This window comes from Aquarana catesbeiana, linkage group LG02 (genome assembly GCF_042186555.1).
Source record: "Aquarana catesbeiana isolate 2022-GZ linkage group LG02, ASM4218655v1, whole genome shotgun sequence".
In the NCBI taxonomy this organism is placed as follows: domain Eukaryota; kingdom Metazoa; phylum Chordata; class Amphibia; order Anura; family Ranidae; genus Aquarana; species Aquarana catesbeiana.
Genome location: NC_133325.1, coordinates 308,248,528 through 308,268,343, shown reverse-complemented (window position 1 = coordinate 308,268,343; position 19,816 = coordinate 308,248,528).

Sequence of the window (19,816 nt, the reverse complement as noted above, 5' to 3'; positions counted from 1 at the left end):
CAGCGTGTTTCTGGGTTCGCACGGCATGCGTTCCATGGGAACCGAAAGTAGTGTCACTGGTTCTCTATAATGGAAATTACATTGACGCGTTTCGCCCCCCCTCCTAAAAATGAAAATAAAGATAAAAATGAAAATGAAAATAAAAATAAAATAAAATAACAAATAAAAAAATTAAAATAAAGTTAAAAATAAAATAAAATAAATCAAAATAAAATGAAAGAAAAATAAAAGAAAAATAAAAGAAAAATGAATAAGGGGTCTGGAATCATTAGAAAAAAAGAAGAATATTTTTATCAGAGTGGGGGGGGGGGGGTTGTGATTCTCAAAAAAGTGATTATCTAGGTGAAATCAATAGATTGGTTTTTCACACAGCAACTTATGAGGAACTTAAAGGAAATCCAAGTAATAAATATAGAGCTAAATTGAAACTGATAATTAAAGATGCACACCAAGTTGGGATAATTAATAAAGAAACAAGATATCTTGTCCCTGATGCGCCTAGGGTCCCTGTTATTTACCAGTTGCCCAAAACTCATAAGGATCCACTCAAGCCTCCTGGGGGACCCATAGTGAGTGGGGTGGATTCGCTATTCTCCAGGCTGGGAGAATATTTGCCCCAATAATATACCCCATCAGTGGGAGTCGGTGGGAGTCCCAGGCAATTTATGGTAAAGATATACCGCATTTAAATTTTTATAAGCAGTATATCGATGACATTTTTATTATTTGGGCAGGATCAAAAGATTCCTTTTTTGATTTTTTGAATCAAATTGGTATCAATCCATATGGTATTTCCTTTTCAGAAGTCTCTAGCCAAGATTCAGTGAACTTTCTAGATCTGGTTATATTTAAAGAGAGTGGGAAGCTGTGTACTCACACTTTCTTTAAGGAAGTAGACCGCAATGGATATATACCGCTTGGCAGTTACCACCATCCTAGGTGACTAAGTGGTATACCTAAAAGCCAGATGCTCAGAGTAAGGAGAAACTGCAAAAGAATTGAAGATTATGATATACAGGCCCAAATTATATCTGACAGACTCCAAGAAAAAGGGTATAACATCAGGGATCTCATGAAAACAAAAGAAGCCATACGGAATATTGACAGAGAGTCTCTTTTCAAAACCAAAACTCAAAATAAAAAGGACTATGGTGTTGCTTTTATAACAGGGTTTACCAGACAACATAAGCAATTTGAAAAAGTAATTAAAGAATATTGGCCATTGTTGCTCAAAGATAGAGATCTCAGGAGTGTCTTAAACATCATAGTCTGTCCAATCATTTTAAATTATTCCATAATAGTGATCCAAGGGGTCTAAAGTTCTGTGGAATTGATAGGGTTGAGCCACACTGGAGAGGCTCTAACCTCAAACAAGCTATTTCGCAGAATGAAACCCAGTGGATACACAGGTTGGGCACTTTGAGTCCGCATGGCCTCAATATTGAACTGGATATAAATTGTTGTTTTATCAAATTGGTAGCCTATTTATTAATTTTATTTTCATTTTACTTATTTTTTATTTTTTGCTTTATTATTTTTCTTTTATTTTTATTTTTCTTTTATTTTCTTTTTTAATTTTTCTTTTAATTTTCTTTGATTTATTTTTCTTTCATTTTATTTTTATTTATTTTATTTTTAATTTAATTTTATTTTTTTTATATTTTTTATTTTTATTTTCATTTTCATTTTTATTTTTATATATACATATTTATTTTCATTTTCATTATTTTTATTTTTATTGTTTTCCTCATTTTAATTTATATTTTTATTTCTTTTTGGTTACCAATCCTTCTTCTGTAAGATTCTATTCAAATTTGATCAACTATCTGTATTTTAATTTTATTTGTGAATCTTTTTATACTTTTAATGTCAATTGTCATGTGTTAATAAAGTTTGCTATCATTTGGCAAAGGCAGGAAGTGATATATGTTAAAAGGAAGCATGTGTTTAATCACATCATTAGGTTCTTCTCACTCCATTGGCTATTGCGCTGGGAGTTGGGGACTTCAAAGCATATATAACTTCTTCCTATGATACCGGTAGTGATGTCCTTGATGACGCCCTGGAGGAAGGGCGAAACGCGTCAACGTAATTTCCGTTATAGAGAACCAGTGACGCTACTTTCGGTTCCCGTGGAACGCACACCGTGCGAACCCAGAAACACGCTGGTGCTTGCCTTTGCTTGATGTCTCGTGAGTTATACACAATAGAGCGCAGTGTGTTTTTATACTGGCGGTATTTCACATGCACTTTTCTCTCTCTTTTTTACCTCGTTATGTTACAAAACATCATGGATCTTGTTGAGAGCCACCACCTCGGAGAATGTGATGATTGTTCCTACCTCCCCAAACAAACCATAAGCCTGTTTTGACCCCAGGACTGCAAAGGCGAGGGTCCATCGACTCTGGTGAGTGAGGCCACAAGAGGGGATACCACCTGTTCAGAAGCATCGTTTTACTAATATTGTTCATTATCTGAATCACGCAGCACTTTAATGCAATTTCTCAGTGTGTGTTATATGTTATCACATTGCGCTATTATTTTATTAGTGCTTATCATTTTTTTTTTGTAACCCAATTTACAAGCATTATCTGAATCATTTAGCACTTTATTGCAATTTCTCAGTGTGTGTTATATGGTATCATATGGCACTATTATTTATTAGCTCTTATATTTGTTTATTTACTTATTCATTTTGCAAGCACTTAGCACTTTATTTTACTTTCAGTGTGTTACATGATATCATTTAGTATCATCATTCCACTAGCGCTGTTATTATCGTTTAACATATTCCCAAGGTTTTAGTACCTTTTGCAACAGCAGCTGTGGTCTTATTCACAATTTTTTCTTTTTCCATTAAGCGCGAGTTAGAGTTTATATTTTAATTTGTGGGCTGCAGTCTTCAAGTCATTCCACAGATTTTCAGTGGGGTTTAAGTCTGGGTTCTGACTAAGCCATGCAAGGACATTCATCTTTTTCTCCTTCAACCACTGTGTGGTCATTTTTGCTGTGTGCTTTGGGTCATTGTCATTGTTTAAAGTTAAACCTTTTTCCCATTGACAACTTTCTGGCAGAGGGCAGCAGATTTTCCTCTAGAATTTGAGGGTATTTTGCTTCTATTTTTTTCTATCTGTTTTTCCTTCTATCCTGACAAGTGCTGCTGAGAAAACCCCTCATAACAGGATATTACCACCTCCATGCTTTACTGTAGGAATTGTGTTATTTGGATGGTGAGCTTTATTGGATTTCTGCCAGACATATTCTTTGGTATTGAGGCCTAATAATTCAATTTTAGTCTCATCTGACCTTAACACCTTTTTCCATGTGGCCTCAGAATCTTCAAGGTGCGTTTTGGCAAAACTCAGTTGTGACTGCATGTGGCCTTTCTTGAGGAGTGGCTTTTTTTTTTGCAACCCTCCCATACAAGCCACATTTGCTTCAGAGTTGCTGTAGGCCTCTTGGTAGCCTCTCTGACCAGTTTCCTCCTGGCTCTTTCATCCAGTTTGGAGCAATGTCCTGATCCAGGCAGGGTCTGTGTAGCACCAAATACCTTCCACTTCTTAATAATAGACTTCATGGTGCTTCTAGGCATTGATAAAGCCTATGAATTTTTTTTGTATTCATCTCCTGACTTGTGCCTGTTCACAACTTTATCCCAGAGATCTTTTGACAGTGCCTTGTCACCCATTGTTGATTGTTTGCTTCAGTTGCACTATCAGGGACTGAAATGCTCCAGGAAAGCTCTTTTCATGCTGAGCTAATCAAAACAATCACAGCTGATCACAGTTGAAATTCAAATGGCTTTGTGTGCCATTGAGAAGGTGAATAACTACACCAGAATGAGTTTACAAGTCATCTTTAGGAGGGGGGGGGATCCATTTTCCAACTCAATGATTCTGTTTTTTATTTATTTATATTGTTTTTCTGACATGTTGGTGTTATATCTTTCACTTGAATGTTATAAGTTGCACTGAATAAATGCAGCTGGATAAAACAAAAACTGTATCTGTATTCTTTTCAGGCTGCAAAACAACAAAATATGATTATTTTCAAAGGGGTGATTCTTTTCTATACCCACTGTTTGTTGAATGTTGTAGCACTCCACACTCCATATGGGGTGCACTATACATTGTATCCTCAGGCACAATACTCCACACTATAGTAAGTACATTACACAAACTTTGGAATGTCACTGTACTTTACATACACTAGACCAGTGGTGGTCAACTTGAAAACAATTGAGGGCTTCAAGTGCAATCCCCAGCATTTCCAGAGGGCAGCACAATAGCGGCAAGTTATTATGTGTGGAGGTGCAGTGCGATGAATTAGGCAGCCAATTCAAAATTAATGGGCTGTAGCGTACTTTAACTACTAAAAATTTTGTGCTACCGCATTACAACATACAACAATGCACAATGAAGAAATAAATTGTGCCAGTGGATGCAATAGAAACCCACATCATTGGTGCCAGTGGACACAATAGTAAACCCCAGCATTGGTGTCACTAGATATAATTATTTCCCAGCATTGGTGTCAGTGACTACAATAATAACTCCCAGCGCTGGTGTGAGTAATCACAGTATTTACCTTTTAGCTTTGGTGGTGATCGCAATAACCCCAGCATTTCTGTCAGTGATCCAAATAATAATCCCCATCATTGGTGTCAGCGAACTCAATAATAATCCCCAGCATTGGTGTGATTGGGAGTGTTGTTACCCTGAAAATATCCCTGAAACCACCTCCTGTGCACTTTATATTATCTCTTACCCTGATAATGTCCCCACACTCATCTCTTGTCTACTTTATATCATCCTTTACCCTGATAAAAGCAAAAGAAGAAGGCGCACCGGCCTAGTGCAATACAGTTAAAACTCTTTAATAAATAAAACCAAATGCCAATGAACTTACAAAGGTCCACAACAAAGTACATGTAACAGATCCAGTCCCAACACAGGAAGTGTGCCCATCTGCAGGGACACAGCTGACGTGTTTTAAGGAGAGAGCTCTCTTCTTCAGAGCTGACCAGAATCCCTTCTCCACAATCTCTATATAGTGGTGCGCTAAATGCAACAAGCATACAAGCCCACCCCTCAAAGAAAGGGGTGAGGCCAAATGTCACAGAAACACTTGATCAACTTAAATCTCCTCTGGGCACCAATCCTGGACTGAGCAATGTATAAAAAAAAATAGTGATGATAAAATGAATACGGTATATAATAAAAAGCCATGGTGGATGTAGACTCTCAAAAATGGCCATATGTGCATAGCCTCCACATTACTTGACACTTTCAACAATACGTGACCACTAGGGATGGGCCAAACGGACCCCTGTTCGGTTCACACCAGAACTTTCGAACACCGCAAAAGTTCGGACCCGAATAACGAACCTCATTACAGTCAATAGGACCCGAACGTAAAAAAATCAAAAGTGCCCATTTTGAAGGCTTATATGTAAGTAATTGAGCATACAATGGTTATAGGGGTCCGGGTCCTGCCCTGGGGGACATGCATCAATAAAAAAAAAAAAGTTTGTGAAAAACGTCATTTTTAAATGAGCCAGTGTTTTTTTGATTTTTAAAGTGAAAGTATAAAAATTAAAAATTCCTTCCAATATAGTGCCTGGGGGGTCCCCTTAGTCTACCTGTAAAGTGGCAGATCTGTACCATGTCTAGAATCTGCTGCATAATTGCATTTTTAAAGCCAAAAAAATACATTTTCCCTGCAAGCAGCCTTTATTTTGTTCAGCAACATCTGGGGAGCCAGTGTGTAGGATGAGGCCACAATGTAGTGCACTGGGAACAAGATTAGAGATTTTTTGGATACATTCTGGTATCACTTTAACTTTGGATAGAAGTAATGGGTGCGTAAAAATTGGTTTTTGGGTGTCGGTGGCGCCTTCCCACCGCAACCCTATAGAGTTAATCTTGATGAAAGCAAGAATTGGCCTTGCTGTAAAAAATTGTAATGATATGCACCTGTCAAACAGGTGCAGAAAATTTGGTCTTTGGGTGTCGATGGCGCTTTCCCACCGTAACTTTATAATGATGAGTATGGATCTTAGCAGATTCATCAGTCAAGAAAGACTGCTCCCACTCCCCCAGGTACAGGTTCGCTCATGATGGGGCACAAGATGTCCCCATCGCCACGCCCTGCACCTGGAGGAAGTGGGAGCCGTCAAAGGAAAAAACATTGTGCTGGAGTATGAATTACAATGCCATAATGATGAATTCGTTCAGTTTTTTATCATCTCTATGTGTCTGTGAAATCACATGTCTAATGGCAGCCAGTCCCAGATGGTGAGGGATAGAGCTATATAAAGCTTCTATATCCAGGGCCGGTGCTATCACTCTGCTGCCTAGGGGCCCCCGGCTGCTGGTTTCCCTATTATCTGCCTCCGTGCTATCTACGTTTTTGGTGCTGTATCATAAATACCTCTGTAATAAATGTTGTGACCTCTAGTGGGCGCTGCTGGGATAAAGCTTGCACATCTAGGGGAATGCAGGGGATGCATATGCTGCCTGTTACTCAGGCAGATGCTCTGTAGTGTCATTATAGGGGTGCAGCACTGGAGGACATGTCCTGATGGAACAGAAGCAAACATCCCTTGCGCGCCTCCATGATCAGTGCTCTCCACTGCAGCTGCATGCTTCCTCTAGCGCTGGCTTCTGTCACACTAATGCTCAGGCAAAGAGGGTGATTCAGGGGTGAAGCCGGGGGGGGGGGGCAAAATGAGGTTTCACCTGGGGTTCCAAAAATCCTTGCACCAGCCCTGTCTATATCAATGGCTACCAGTAGAGCTCGCTGGGATATATGCAGACCATCCAGGCTTTGCAAGAGGTGGATAGTATCCCGTACATAAGAGGGTAAATTTTCAACAAATGGCCTAAGGTGTGTGTCGACATATAAACTCAGATGTTCCGTAATAGCCCCATTCCCCGATACTATTGGTCTCCCCGGTGGCAATAGCAAATTTTTGTGGACCTTGTTCACATTGTATTGTATGGAATATAAATACAATCACATAGCACTATTAGAACTATCTAACAAGTTTTCTTTATTAACACAAAAATGATAATACAATAAGGTATAAAATCAATGAGATCTGGCTCTCCTTACCCTTCGGAGCTGAGCCATTGTGCTGCGCTCCTTCCTGTTTGCGTTCCACATTGGGGCGCAGATGGGCGGGTCTTACACGCGCCGGTGGCGGGATGACGCGGGACACGGTTCCGCCTTCCGAGACGTGACCGTGCCGCGCGTTGCCCTGACTGGGAATTCTGAGAGCAGAGTGTTGCAGCCATTCTTGCCGCAACGCTTTGCCTCATTAGCCTCAGCTGGCTTTGGTGCTGGTTGCAGCCCACATTCAGCTGTCTAATAATGGCCTTACTGGCTATTTATAGGCCTCTTTCAGAAACAGCACTCATATCGCTGGTGTCTGCTGTTTGGATCCATTGATCTGTATACATCTTTGTTAAGGCAAGTTTATACCAAGTACTTTATAAGACTTTTTTTATTATTTGCATACTATCTACCCTGCCACTTTTTATACACTTACTATCCTCAACTATATCTCCCCTATAGGAAGATATCAAGTATACTTTTTCAATTGTTGGGCTGACCATATACTGACTGGAGTGACCTCCAGTCAGTGGGAATTCCTGCAGCACCTGTTGGCTCATCCGGCTCTTATTTCTCATGCTCTGGATTTTGGCTACTTTACATCCAGCCACATATCCTTATCCTATACTGCAATGGCATCTTTTGCGTAGACTGTAGCCACTCTGCCTTCCCCCTGTGTATTGGCGTTGATCAGCCTAGGTATGAAAGATAATATGTGTTTTCTCCATTGTTATGTCCATTGATCAGATGATCATTCAATCACTGTATAAAGCGACTTTAACTTGATTGCATTTCTATACTGACATTTATCTATGTTTACCTTTTAGAATAATTGTGCTATAGATGACACAGCCATGTGAAGCCACAGCCGGGCGCCCACAGTCAGAATGCCGGCGCCGCCGAGCTTTTTTTTGGTGGCATTTGATCACCTCTGTGGTTTTTTGGTAAAAAAAAAATCGCAATAGGCGTATATTGATTGGTGTGCACAAAACTATGGGATAGATTTAGGGACTTTTTTCCTATTGTTTTTAGTGGGACTGCGACATTGCGGCGGCCAAATCTGACCCCAAATGACACTTTTTGGGGACCAGTGACATTATTACATTGATCAGTGCTATAAAAATGCACTGATCAATGTAAAAATTACACTGTCAGGGGTTAACACTAGGGGGCGATCAAGGGGTTAAGTATGTTCCCTGTGTGTGTTCTAACTGTAGGAGGGATGAGCTGCCTGGGACATGACAGAGATCACTGTTCCCGATGACTGGGAACAGTAGATCTGTCATGTCATCTGTCAGAATGGGGATCTGCCTTGTTTACAAAGGCAGATCCCCATTCTGCCTCTGGACTAGGCGATTGCGGGTCGCCGGTGGACACTGAGTTTGCCCGACCCACGGGCACGCTCCCGCAGCATGCAGCCGGCACGAGAGTCCCCCGGCGGTGGTGTGCTCCCACCCGCAACTGCGCCTGCGCAAGCTGACGTACAATGACGCCAATTTGCACAGGGGGCCAACCTGCTGCAGTGCAACTGCGGCGGCTTGTCCTTAAAGTGGTTGTAAACTTTGAAAAAAAAAAAACTAACACCTGCAAGACAAAGGCATAATGAGCTAGCATAGCATACTAGCTCATTATGTAATACTCACCTGAGATCGAAGCCCTCGCTGCGGTGCCTGTACACAGCACCAGGTGGCAACATCACTCCAGGGGGTTACTTCCGGGGATTTCGGCTCCGGCTATGTGATTGGCCGGAGCCGCGATGACGTCACTCCCATGCATGCGCGCAGGAGCCGCCGGTAACGACACACTCACTGAAACAAACGGCACATACGTGCTATTGCTTCAGTTTTCTTTAGTGCACATGTGCCGAAGACGTGGGCACATGCAAATACAGGGGATATCTCCTAAACTGTGCAGGTTTAGGAGATATCATGGGTAGCTACAGGTAAGCATTACCTGTAGCAAAAAGTGGTCTGTAAGGGTTTACAACCACTTTAAGTGGTTAAAGGACTTCTGTATATTTATGGACACTTATTTCTCAACATTTATAGTTGTTCAACACATACAGTGGGGACAGAAATTATTCAGACCCCCTTACATTTTTCACTCTTTGTTATAATGCAACCATTTGCTAAAACCATTTATGTTCATTTTTTTCCTCATTAATGTACACACAGCACCCCATATTGACAGAAAAACACAGAATTGTTGACATTTTTGCAGATTTATTAAAAAAGAAAGATAAAGACAAAACCTGGGGAATGCCCAGGAAAAAATTCCAAGCCTACTTACCACCAGCTCGCAGACAACCAAATGACCTGTCTAACAGTATGCGTTAAAAACAGGGGTTCAGTCCGCACGCATTTGCAAACGCATGCGTAAGCCACAGAGCCACGTCACGGCACCCTGTAATCTGTGGTCCAGCACTAAATTTTGGGTGTCCCCACAGTGGAGGCACATGCATTCTAATGGATAAGTAAGGGCAGGTGGACTGAAGGGCAGCCCACCCCTTCTTAAAGGTACAGGACACACCAAACACCCAGCAGGTAGCACAATGGCTGCAAAGGTGCTGGTGCGTTGCTGGACCAATACACACACCCACGTGATTGCAAAAATCTTGCCACCACCCTCACTTATAGCTGGCTATCGCAGTAATAGGCATTGGAAGGCCACAAACAGATAACAACAAAACCTGGGGAATGCCCAGGAAAAAATTCCAAGCCTACTTACCACCAGCTCGCAGACAACCAATTAACCTGTCTAACAGTATGCATTAAAAACAGGGGTTCAGTCCGCACGCATTTGCAAACGCATGCGTAAGCCACGTCACGGCACCCTGTAATTTGTGGTCCAGCACTAAAATTTGGGTGTCCCCACAGTGGAGGCACATGCATTCTAATGGATAAGTAAGGGCAGGTGGACTGAAGGGCAGCCCACCCCTTCTTAAAGGTACAGGACACACCAAACACCCAGCAGGTAGCACAATGGCTGCAAAGGTGCTGGTGCGTTGCTGGACCAATACACACACTCACGTGATTGCAAAAATCTTGCCACCACCCTCACTTATAGCTGGCTATCGCAGTATGAGGCATTGGAAGGCCACAAACAGATAACAACAAAACCTGGGGAATGCCCAGGAAAAAATTCCAAGCCTACTTACCACCAGCTCGCAGACAACCAATTGACCTGTCTAACAGTATGCGTTAAAAACAGGGGTTCAGTCCGCACGCATTTGCAAACGCATGCGTAAGCCACAGAGCCACGTCACGGCACCCTGTAATCTGTGGTCCTAACACTAAAATTTGGGTGTCCCTAAAAACTGAAATATCACATGGTCCTAAGTATTCAAACCCTTTGCTATGACACTCATATATTTAACTCAGGTGCTGTCCATTTCTTCTGATCATCCTTGAGATGGTTCCACACCTTCATTTGAGTCCAGCTGTGTTTGATTATACTGATTGGACTTGATTAGGAAAGCCACACACCTGTCTATATAAGACCTTACAGCTCACAGTGCATGTCAAAGCAAATGAGAATCATGAGGTCAAAGGAACTGCCTGATGAGCTCAGAGACAGAATTGTGGCAAGACACAGATCTGGCCAAGGTTACAAAAAAATTTCTGCTGCACGTAAGGGTCCTAAGAGCACAGTGGCCTCCATAATCCTTGGAAGACGTTTGGGATGACCAGAACCCTTCCTAGAGCTGGCCGTCTGGCCAAACTGAGCTACCGGGAGAGAAGAGCCTTGGTGAGAGAGGTAAAGAAGAACCCAAAGATCACTGTGGTTGAGCTCCAGAGTCAGGAGATGGGAGGAAGTTGTAGAAAGTCAACCATCACTGCAGCCCTCCTCCAGTCGGGGATTTGTGGCAGAGTGGCCCGACGGAAGCCTCTCCTCAGTGCAAGACACATGAAAGCCCACATGGAGTTTGCTAAAAAACACCTGAAGGACTCCAAGATGGTGAGAAATAAGATTATTTGGTCTGATGAGACCAAGGTAGAACTTTTTGACCTTAATTTTAAGCGGTATATGTGGAGAAAACCAGGCACTGCTCATCACCTGTCCAATACAGTCCCAACAGTGAAGCATGGTGGTGGCAGCATCATGCTGTGGGGGTGTTTTTCAGCTGCAGGGACAGGACGACTGGTTGCAATCAAGGGAAAGATGAATGCGGCCAAGGCCAGGGATATCCTGGATGAAAACCTTCTCCAGAGTGCTCAGGACCTCAGACTGGCCCAAAGGTTTACCTTCCAACAAGACAATGACCCTAAGCACATAGCTAAAATAACAAAGCAGTGGCTTCACAACAACTTTGTGACTGTTCTTGAATGGCCCAGCCAGAGCCCTGACTTAAACCCAATTGAACATCTCTGGAGAGACCTAAAAATGGCTGTCCATCAATGTTTACCATCCAACCTGACAGAACTGGAGAGGATTTGCAAGGAGGAATGGCAGAGGATCCCCAAATCCAGGTGTGAAAAACTTGTTGCATCTTTCCCAAAAAGAATCATGGCTGTATTAGATCAAAAGGGTGCTTCTACTAAATACTGAGCAAAGGGTCTGAATACTTAGGACCATGTGATATTTCAGTTTTTCTTTTTTAATAAATCTGCAAAAATGTCAACAATTCTATGTTTTTCTGTCAATATGGGGTGCTGTGTGTACATTAATGAGGAAAAAAAATAAACTTAAATGATTTTAGCAAATGGCTGCAATATAACAAAGATGCCAGACTCATCCACCTTACAAACCTCTCAGTGTCTGCTACCCCTCTCTGCCAATCCCTCCATTGGCTACCACTCGCCCAACGAATTAAATTCAAAATACTAATAAGTTACAAAGCCATCCACAACTCTGCCCCCAGCTACATCACTAACCTAGTCTCAAAATACCAACCTAATCACCATCTCCGTTCCTCCCAAGACCTCCTGCTCTCTAGCTCCCTCTTTACCTCCTCCCATATCCGCCTCCAGGACTTCTCCCGAGCCTCACCCATCCTCTGGAATTCCCTACCCCAATCTGTCAGACTGTCTCCAAATGTATCCACTTTTAGGCGATCCCTGAAAACGTTCCTCTTCAGAGAAGCCTATCCTGCCTCCATATAACAACTGCACTATTTTCTCCATTAGCTCATCCCCCACAGCTATTACCCTTATGTATAACTTGACCCTCCCTCCTAGATTGCGCTATATAAATCCTGTATAATAATAATAATAATAATAATAACAAAGAGTGAAAAATTTAAGGGGGTCTGAATACTTTCCGTCCCCACTGTATAGTTTCATATCTTCATTTGTTTATGGCAAATGTGCTATTGCTTATCACATGAAGGTGGTGAATATGTATGATAATTAGCATTTGTGATTTGTAGCACATTTAGCACAGAGTTGATTATATTAGCGCAGCATACTTTATTTATTAATTTAATGAAAGCAGCAGATTTATAAATATTAAAAATGACTTCTAAAATGGTATTACCATGTTAAAAATTACAGGATATGAGATTTTAGCAATTGAGCTTACATCTACTTTAATCTTCCCTGAGCAAAAGATTACTAGTAGCAAATAATTAGCAGACATTTCATTTATTTATACATTTTCATCTTGTTAGCTCTGCAGTTTTTTTTGTTTAAAAATGAAAGTTATAGCTGAAAATATATTTAACTAGATCATATGAGCCCTTAATAATAAGATTTAAATAAGTTGCTGATATTGGTTTGAGAAATAGAACCGCTGTCTGCAGTTTTTTGTTTATTGGAAGCCTGGTTCAATTTCTTACTGACGGCTACATTTGCTGAGTTCACAGCACAGTATTAAGCTTTTTATTTGTCTGCATGCTGGGATATCAGGCCAAGAATCTGAGTGAGCAAAATAATTTGCTTATAACAACTTGCAGCTATTAACCAGGTGGGAAAAGATCCTCAGCTCCGATCTATAGAGTATGCTCAATAAGTTTTAGACAAAATTCAGACTTTTGTCACTTTTCAACACTGAACTATACAGGTATATCATTTCTTAAAGCCTATACGATCTGTTCATTACTAGTGATACAGGTAAAAGCCAGTAAATTAGAATATTTTGAAAAACTTGATTTATTTCAGTAATTGCATTCAAAAGGTGTAACTTGTACATTATATTTATTCATTGCACACAGACTGATGCATTCAAATGTTTATTTCATTTAATTTTGATGATTTGAAGTGGCAACAAATGAAAATCCAAAATTCCGTGTGTCACAAAATTAGAATATTACTTAAGGCTAATACAAAAAAGGGATTTTTTAGAAATGTTGGCCAACTGAAAAGTATGAAAATGAAAAATATGAGCATGTACAATACTCAATACTTGGTTGGAGCTCCTTTTGCCTCAATTACTGCATTAATGCGGCGTGGCATGGAGTCGATGAGTTTCTGGCACTGCTCAGGTGTTATGAGAGCCCAGGTTGCTCTGATAGTGGCCTTCAACTCTTCTGCGTTGTTGGGTCTGGCATTCTGCATCTTCCTTTTCACAATACCCCACAGATTTTCTATGGGGCTAAGGTCAGGGGAGTTGGCTGGCCAATTTAGAACAGAAATACCATGGTCCGTAAACCAGGCACGGGTAGATTTTGCGCTGTGTGCAGGCGCCAAGTCCTGTTGGAACCTGAAATCTCCATCTCCATAGAGCAGGTCAGCAGCAGGAAGCATGAAGTGCTCTAAAACTTGCTGGTAGACGGCTGCGTTGACCCTGGATCTCAGGAAACAGAGTGGACCGACACCAGCAGATGACATGGCACCCCAAACCATCACTGATGGTGGAAACTTTACACTAGACTTCAGGCAACGTGGATCCTGTGCCTCTCCTGTCTTCCTCCAGACTCTGGGACCTCGATTTCCAAAGGAAATGCAAAATTTGCTTTTGTCAGAAAACATGACTTTGGACCACTCAGCAGCAGTCCAGCTCTTTTTTTCCTTAGCCCAGGTGAGACGGTTTTCGCGCTGTTTCTTGGTCAAAAGTGGCTTGACACGAGGTATGCGGCAGTTGAAACCCATGTCTTTCAAGCGTCTCTTGGTGGTGGATCTTGAAGCACTGACTCCAGCAGCTGTCCACTCCTTGTGAATCTCCCCCACATTTTTGAATGGGTTTTTTTTCACAATCTTGACTAGGGCGCGGTGATCCCTATCGCTTGTACACTTTTTCTGACCACAGTTTTTCCTTCCCTTTGCCTCTCTATTAATGTGTTTGGACACAGAGCTCTGAGAACAGCCAGCCTCTTCAGCAATAACCTTTTGTGTCTTTCCCTCCTTGTGCAATGTGTCGATGGTCGCCTTTTGGACAGCTGTCAAATCTGAAGTCTTCCCCATGTTTGTGTAGGCTTCAGAACTGGACTGAGAGACCATTTAAAGCCCTTTGCAGGTGTTTTGAGTTAATCAGCTGATTAGTTTGTGGCACCAGGTGTCTTCAAAATTTAACCCTTACACAATATTCTAATTTTGTGACACACGGAATTTTGGATTTTCATTTGTTGCCACTTCAAATCATCAAAATTAAATGAAATAAACATTTGAATGCATCAGTCTGTGTGCAATGAATAAATATAATGTACAAGTTACACCTTTTGAATGCAATTACTGAAATAAATCAAGTTTTTCAAAATATTCTAATTTACTGGCTTTGACGTGTATGTTGCCAAGGCTGAATATTAGGAAGTGCATGGTCACTTTGCCAGTGTCATACTACAGATCACAAACGTAAAGAATAATGCCCCGTACACACGGTTGGATTTTCCAACGGAAAATGTGCGACCAGAGCTTGTTGTCGGAAATTCCGACCGTGTGTGGGCTCCATTGGACTTTTTCCATCGGATTTTCCGACACACAAAGTTTGAGAGCAGACTATAACATTTTCCGACAACAAAATCCGATCGCGTCAATTCCGACGCACAAAGTGCCACGCATGCTCAGAATAAATTCCGAGACGAAACTGCTCGGTCTGGTAAAATTAACGTTCGGAATGGATAGAGCTCTTTCGTCACACTGCAATGTTTTAAATTGTTTAATGCAGCGCACTCTCTTCTTCTTTATAATGTTAGAAGAATGTAGTAGTTTTGCTGCTCATATTCACACAGAGTTCTCACAAACTTCTTTCTTTATTATTTCTGTTGATTTCATCAATATAATATTTGTATTTGTCACATCTGACTCAAAAATTTTATTTTTTTTTTTTTGGGGTTAATATTTTTTTCAAGCCTGATATTTTTTATTTTTATTTTTTTTTAAACTCCAGAATATTTTTGGGTGTGTTTTGTGTGTCAAGTTACAACACAATTATTATCTTGTATTATTTAATCTCAAGGAGGTTGTTTGGTGTTGGTGTCTCTTGTTAATTTCACATGTATTTTTGAAATGTACCTGCCTCCTCACAAACAAACTGTCCTTTTTGAAGGAAAACACACATAGGCGAGTATAATTGAAATAAAAAATCCTTTATTAAGGGATCAGAACCAAACAAACAGGGAGGCAACACTGGAGAAACAGCAGAAATTGGCGAAGCCTTTGGCCCCCAGGGCACACATCAATTATTTCCAGGCAAAATTGATGGCCTGAGGAATCCATATATAAGGGAGTGCAATCTGGTCCAGAAGTCCAAGAGAATCATGAACAGCAGCAGATGACATGTATGTCCCCAGGCTGTGGTCATACAAGAGCCTGCATCTTTTGTCAGACCAGACTGAACCCAGGCCATCACTCTCTGGTCTTCCTTCCACGCTGTGTCTCTGGCGGTGTTGTGACAGGAGGAGGAGGAGGATGGTCCAACTCACACAGGCACACAGGTGGGTATTGGGTGTGATTTCGCCCCTCACCCCCTTAGTTAAGGTTTTATAAAGAAGGTCCTCACACATGAGGCGTTGACCCTCCTGCATGCCCTGCAGTTTTGTGGCAGCAAAGGCCTCTTCAGGAGTGGGGAAGGCTCTGAAGGACGCAGAAGCCTCCTGAATCAGCCTGAGTGCTGAATCCTGCACGTTACTGCCCTTCCTGGGTCTTGTGTTTGGAAGGCGAAGGGGAGGGACCTGTGATTCTGTAAGGCTCCTACTGGACCCGGCCTTCTCCTGGCTGCCACTTAGCCCCGCCTCCTCCTGGCTGCCACTAACCCCTGTCTCCTCCTGGCTGCCACTTTCCACAGCCTCCTCCTGGCTGAGGTCTTCCTGTGTATGAAAAAAGGGACATAGTTTTAGTTTTTTCTTCATCAATCACACACAATTTTCAGCTCATGACTGTTGCAAATTGAATGTTAACAAATATAACAGACTATCATTCTGAGCCCAGCATTTTTCATTCTTGTGCCAATTATTTTTGCCCACTACTGTCTATTGATATGTAAAACACTTTATTAAATCAGCAATTAGTGATCAATAAAAACATCTAGTAAACATAATTTATTTATTGACCAGAAATCTGTAGAGCAATGCTATACCTGACTCGAGCTGGGCTCCTCCACTTCTTCCTGGCTGGAAGTCCCAGGTTGGACATCGGAAGCCTCAGCTGGGGTGGAAGGAAGAGTGGAAGGAAGGGTTGAGAGGGATTCCCTGACTTCAGTCTGGTCTGACAGAAAACTAAGTCTCTCATAGTACCACAGCCTGGGGACATAAACATCATCTGCTGCAGCTCCTGATCTCTGGGAATCCTGGACCTTCTTGCGCTCCCTAAGATAAGTGCTCCTCAGGCCACCAATTTTGGCTTTTAAATAGGGGATGGTTGCTGTGGGGACCACCGGCTTCACCAATTCCAGCAGTTTCTCCAGCGCTGCCTGCCTCTTTTGTTTATGATTATAATGAGGATGTTTCACCTGCCACAGACAGGGCAGTTCCCTGTACTTGTCTATGAACAGGGGGAGGAAGTTGTGGTCATTGAAGCCATCCATTTTATCTGCAATACACAAGACAAACCCTAATGTCAGGCTAAAGTCTCCGAATCTTGTCCTAATATAGGCCTCAATCTAGAATCAGTATAGGCGCCCAAGTTTAAATGTTACCTTCGTTATCACGATCGGCGCTTCCAAAACTCCTTCCTCCACTTACAGATCTTATGTACTACGCACGCGTGTTACGCTTTATATACACTGCGCATGTGTGAAACTCCGCCCCCCCGACGTTCTTTCTAGTCTATTCCCCGCCCCTTCTCATTCGGCGCAGTGGGGAAGAGCACATGGAGACACAACAGGTGCGTGCTAATTACAGCAACAAGGAGGAGGAGGAGGAAAGCCCGGAGCCAGAAATGCCCCGATCCTGGAGGAGACGATTTAAGGCCTCAAATATTTCCTTTGGGGAGATGTTGGAGATGGTCGACATCCTGAAGAGGACCGACTATGACGGGAATTATGGACCTTACCCCAACCCCAATGTCAGAAAGGCCAAGATCATGGCGAAAGTAGTCAAGAGTCTGCACCGGAATTTTGGGGTACGATGATCGAAAGATCAACTCAGGAAGCGGTGGTCGGACCTCAAATTAAGGGAGCATGAGCAGTACAGAAGGATCAGGAAAGTGCTGCAAAAAAGTAAGTAGTTGTCCTGTGTTCCTATTCTTTATTTTTATTACGTTCGTGCTGCTCCATGTGCTTTGCTTTATACTGTTCATGGGCACATTGTTCGTTCGTCAGAAACATTGTTCGTTCAGCCTAGAAAACACCATTGTTTTGGCCATATGCATTTGAATACATTTTTGATAGCCTACTTCTCTTAAAATAATTTTGGTGTCTAGATGGGTTTTGTAACTAGAATGTAATGCAAACTAGATTCTGTGTAAGGAGAGGACACTCAGCAGCTGTTTACACATCTGGACGCTGGAGCACTAGTGTGGGACACCAGAACACCCTTTTTATTAGGGGGCCCACACAGGTGCTCCAGTGTATACTATAGGGGTGTCTTCATCTGTGAAGCTTGTACAAAACACGTAAGTATTCAAGCTTGACAAAGTGACAAAAATATTTCTTCATCTTGGAACTCTGCCAAAACAGACAATTGTACCCCACTTCCAAGCAATGTTTCATATTCCTATTTCTGCCATCAAATATCTGTGTTCTAAGTATGCCTATTTTTTTTTTTACATAGGGGAGAAAAGACTCAGAGGACACCACTAATCCGAGAAGACCACAGACCCCCCACCTCATGAGGAAGTGGAAATCCCCCAAAGCCAACAGGAGGAGGAGGAAGGAGACGTGGTGGAAATTATCACCACAACAGGTGAGTGTCTGCGACCACAGCCTCAGGTAAGAGATGGATGACGGCATATTTATAATACATGGTGTGTTTTTGTTTCTATATTTTTAGGTGATCGTGATGTTGTGGATCCAGGTCATTTCACCAGTGAGAGTACCCAGATCCTGATCGGGGAGATCATAGGGTGTAATAGGGACTTGGAAAACATACAGAAAAACATAAATGATATTAAAACCAAAATGAAGAACATCATTGATGTTTTAGGCCCCTTTCACACTGGGGCGGTGGGGGCGTCGGCGGTAAAACAGCGCTATTTTTAGCGTTGTTTTACCGTCGTTTTTGCAGCTGTATTCGCCCGCTAGCGGTGCAGTTTTAACCCCCGCTGGCGGCCGAAAAAGGGTTAAACCCGCTTGTACAGCGTGGCTATAGCCGCGGTATTACCGCGGTATAGCCGCGCTGTCCCATTGATTTCAATGGGAAGGAGCGGTTTAGGAGCAGTGAACACACCGCTCCTTCACCGCTCCAAAGATGCGGCTCGCAGGACTTTTTTTACTGTCCTGCCAGCGCACCGCTTCGGTGTGAAAGCCCTCGGGCTTTCACACTGAACAAACAGCGGAGGCTGTTTAGGGGCGGTTTGCAGGCGGTATTTTTAGCGCAATAACGCCTGCAAACCGCCCCAGTGTGAAAGGGGCCTAAGGGAGAGTTTAAAACACCTCCAAATCCCTTACTTTTTTTTTGTTTTTTTTGTATTGAAAAATTTTTGTGATTTTTTTTTGACATATTCGAGAAAAGCCAAATTTTGAAGATGCACACAGTGTGTCAACATGTGCTATCTGCTATCATGGGAGATCAATGTAGGTGTTTTGGGGGTGCAACCCCTTCCTCAATAATAAAGTAGCTGAGAGGAAGGGGTTGCACCCCCAAAACACGTCCCTTGATCCCCCGTGATGGCAGCTAGCACATGTTGACATTTGGCAATTTGTGTGCATCTTCAAAATTTGGCTTTTCCAGGGGTGACTTCACCCCATCTGAACGCAATATCAAACACAGTTTATAAATACTCATGTCTGATATTGCCTTCAATTTTGAACAAAGTTGAACTTTGTAAGTTCCAGATTTGTGTATTTCTTTTGGTTTTAAACATGCCTGTTTTACATTTAAAAGGACATTTCTACTTTTATTAATGTGACCCAAAAAATTATTATACAACAAACATGTTGGTTTGTTTTAAAAACCTTTTATAAATGCAGATGTGATTGTGCTGGTATTAAAAAGATTAGATTGATAATCAAGAATGTGTGGATTATTGTTTCAATGCTCCCAAACTTTTGTTGTGGTAAAATTGGTGTTTTCTGTGACAATGGGGGTTATTTCCTAAGGGCAAATCCACTTTGCACTACAAGTGCAGCTTCAGTGCAGTCTCAAGTGCACTTGTGGTGCAAAGTGTATTTTCCTTTAGTAAATAACACCCAACAGTGCTTTTTAATGTTACACAATCATGCCATTTTC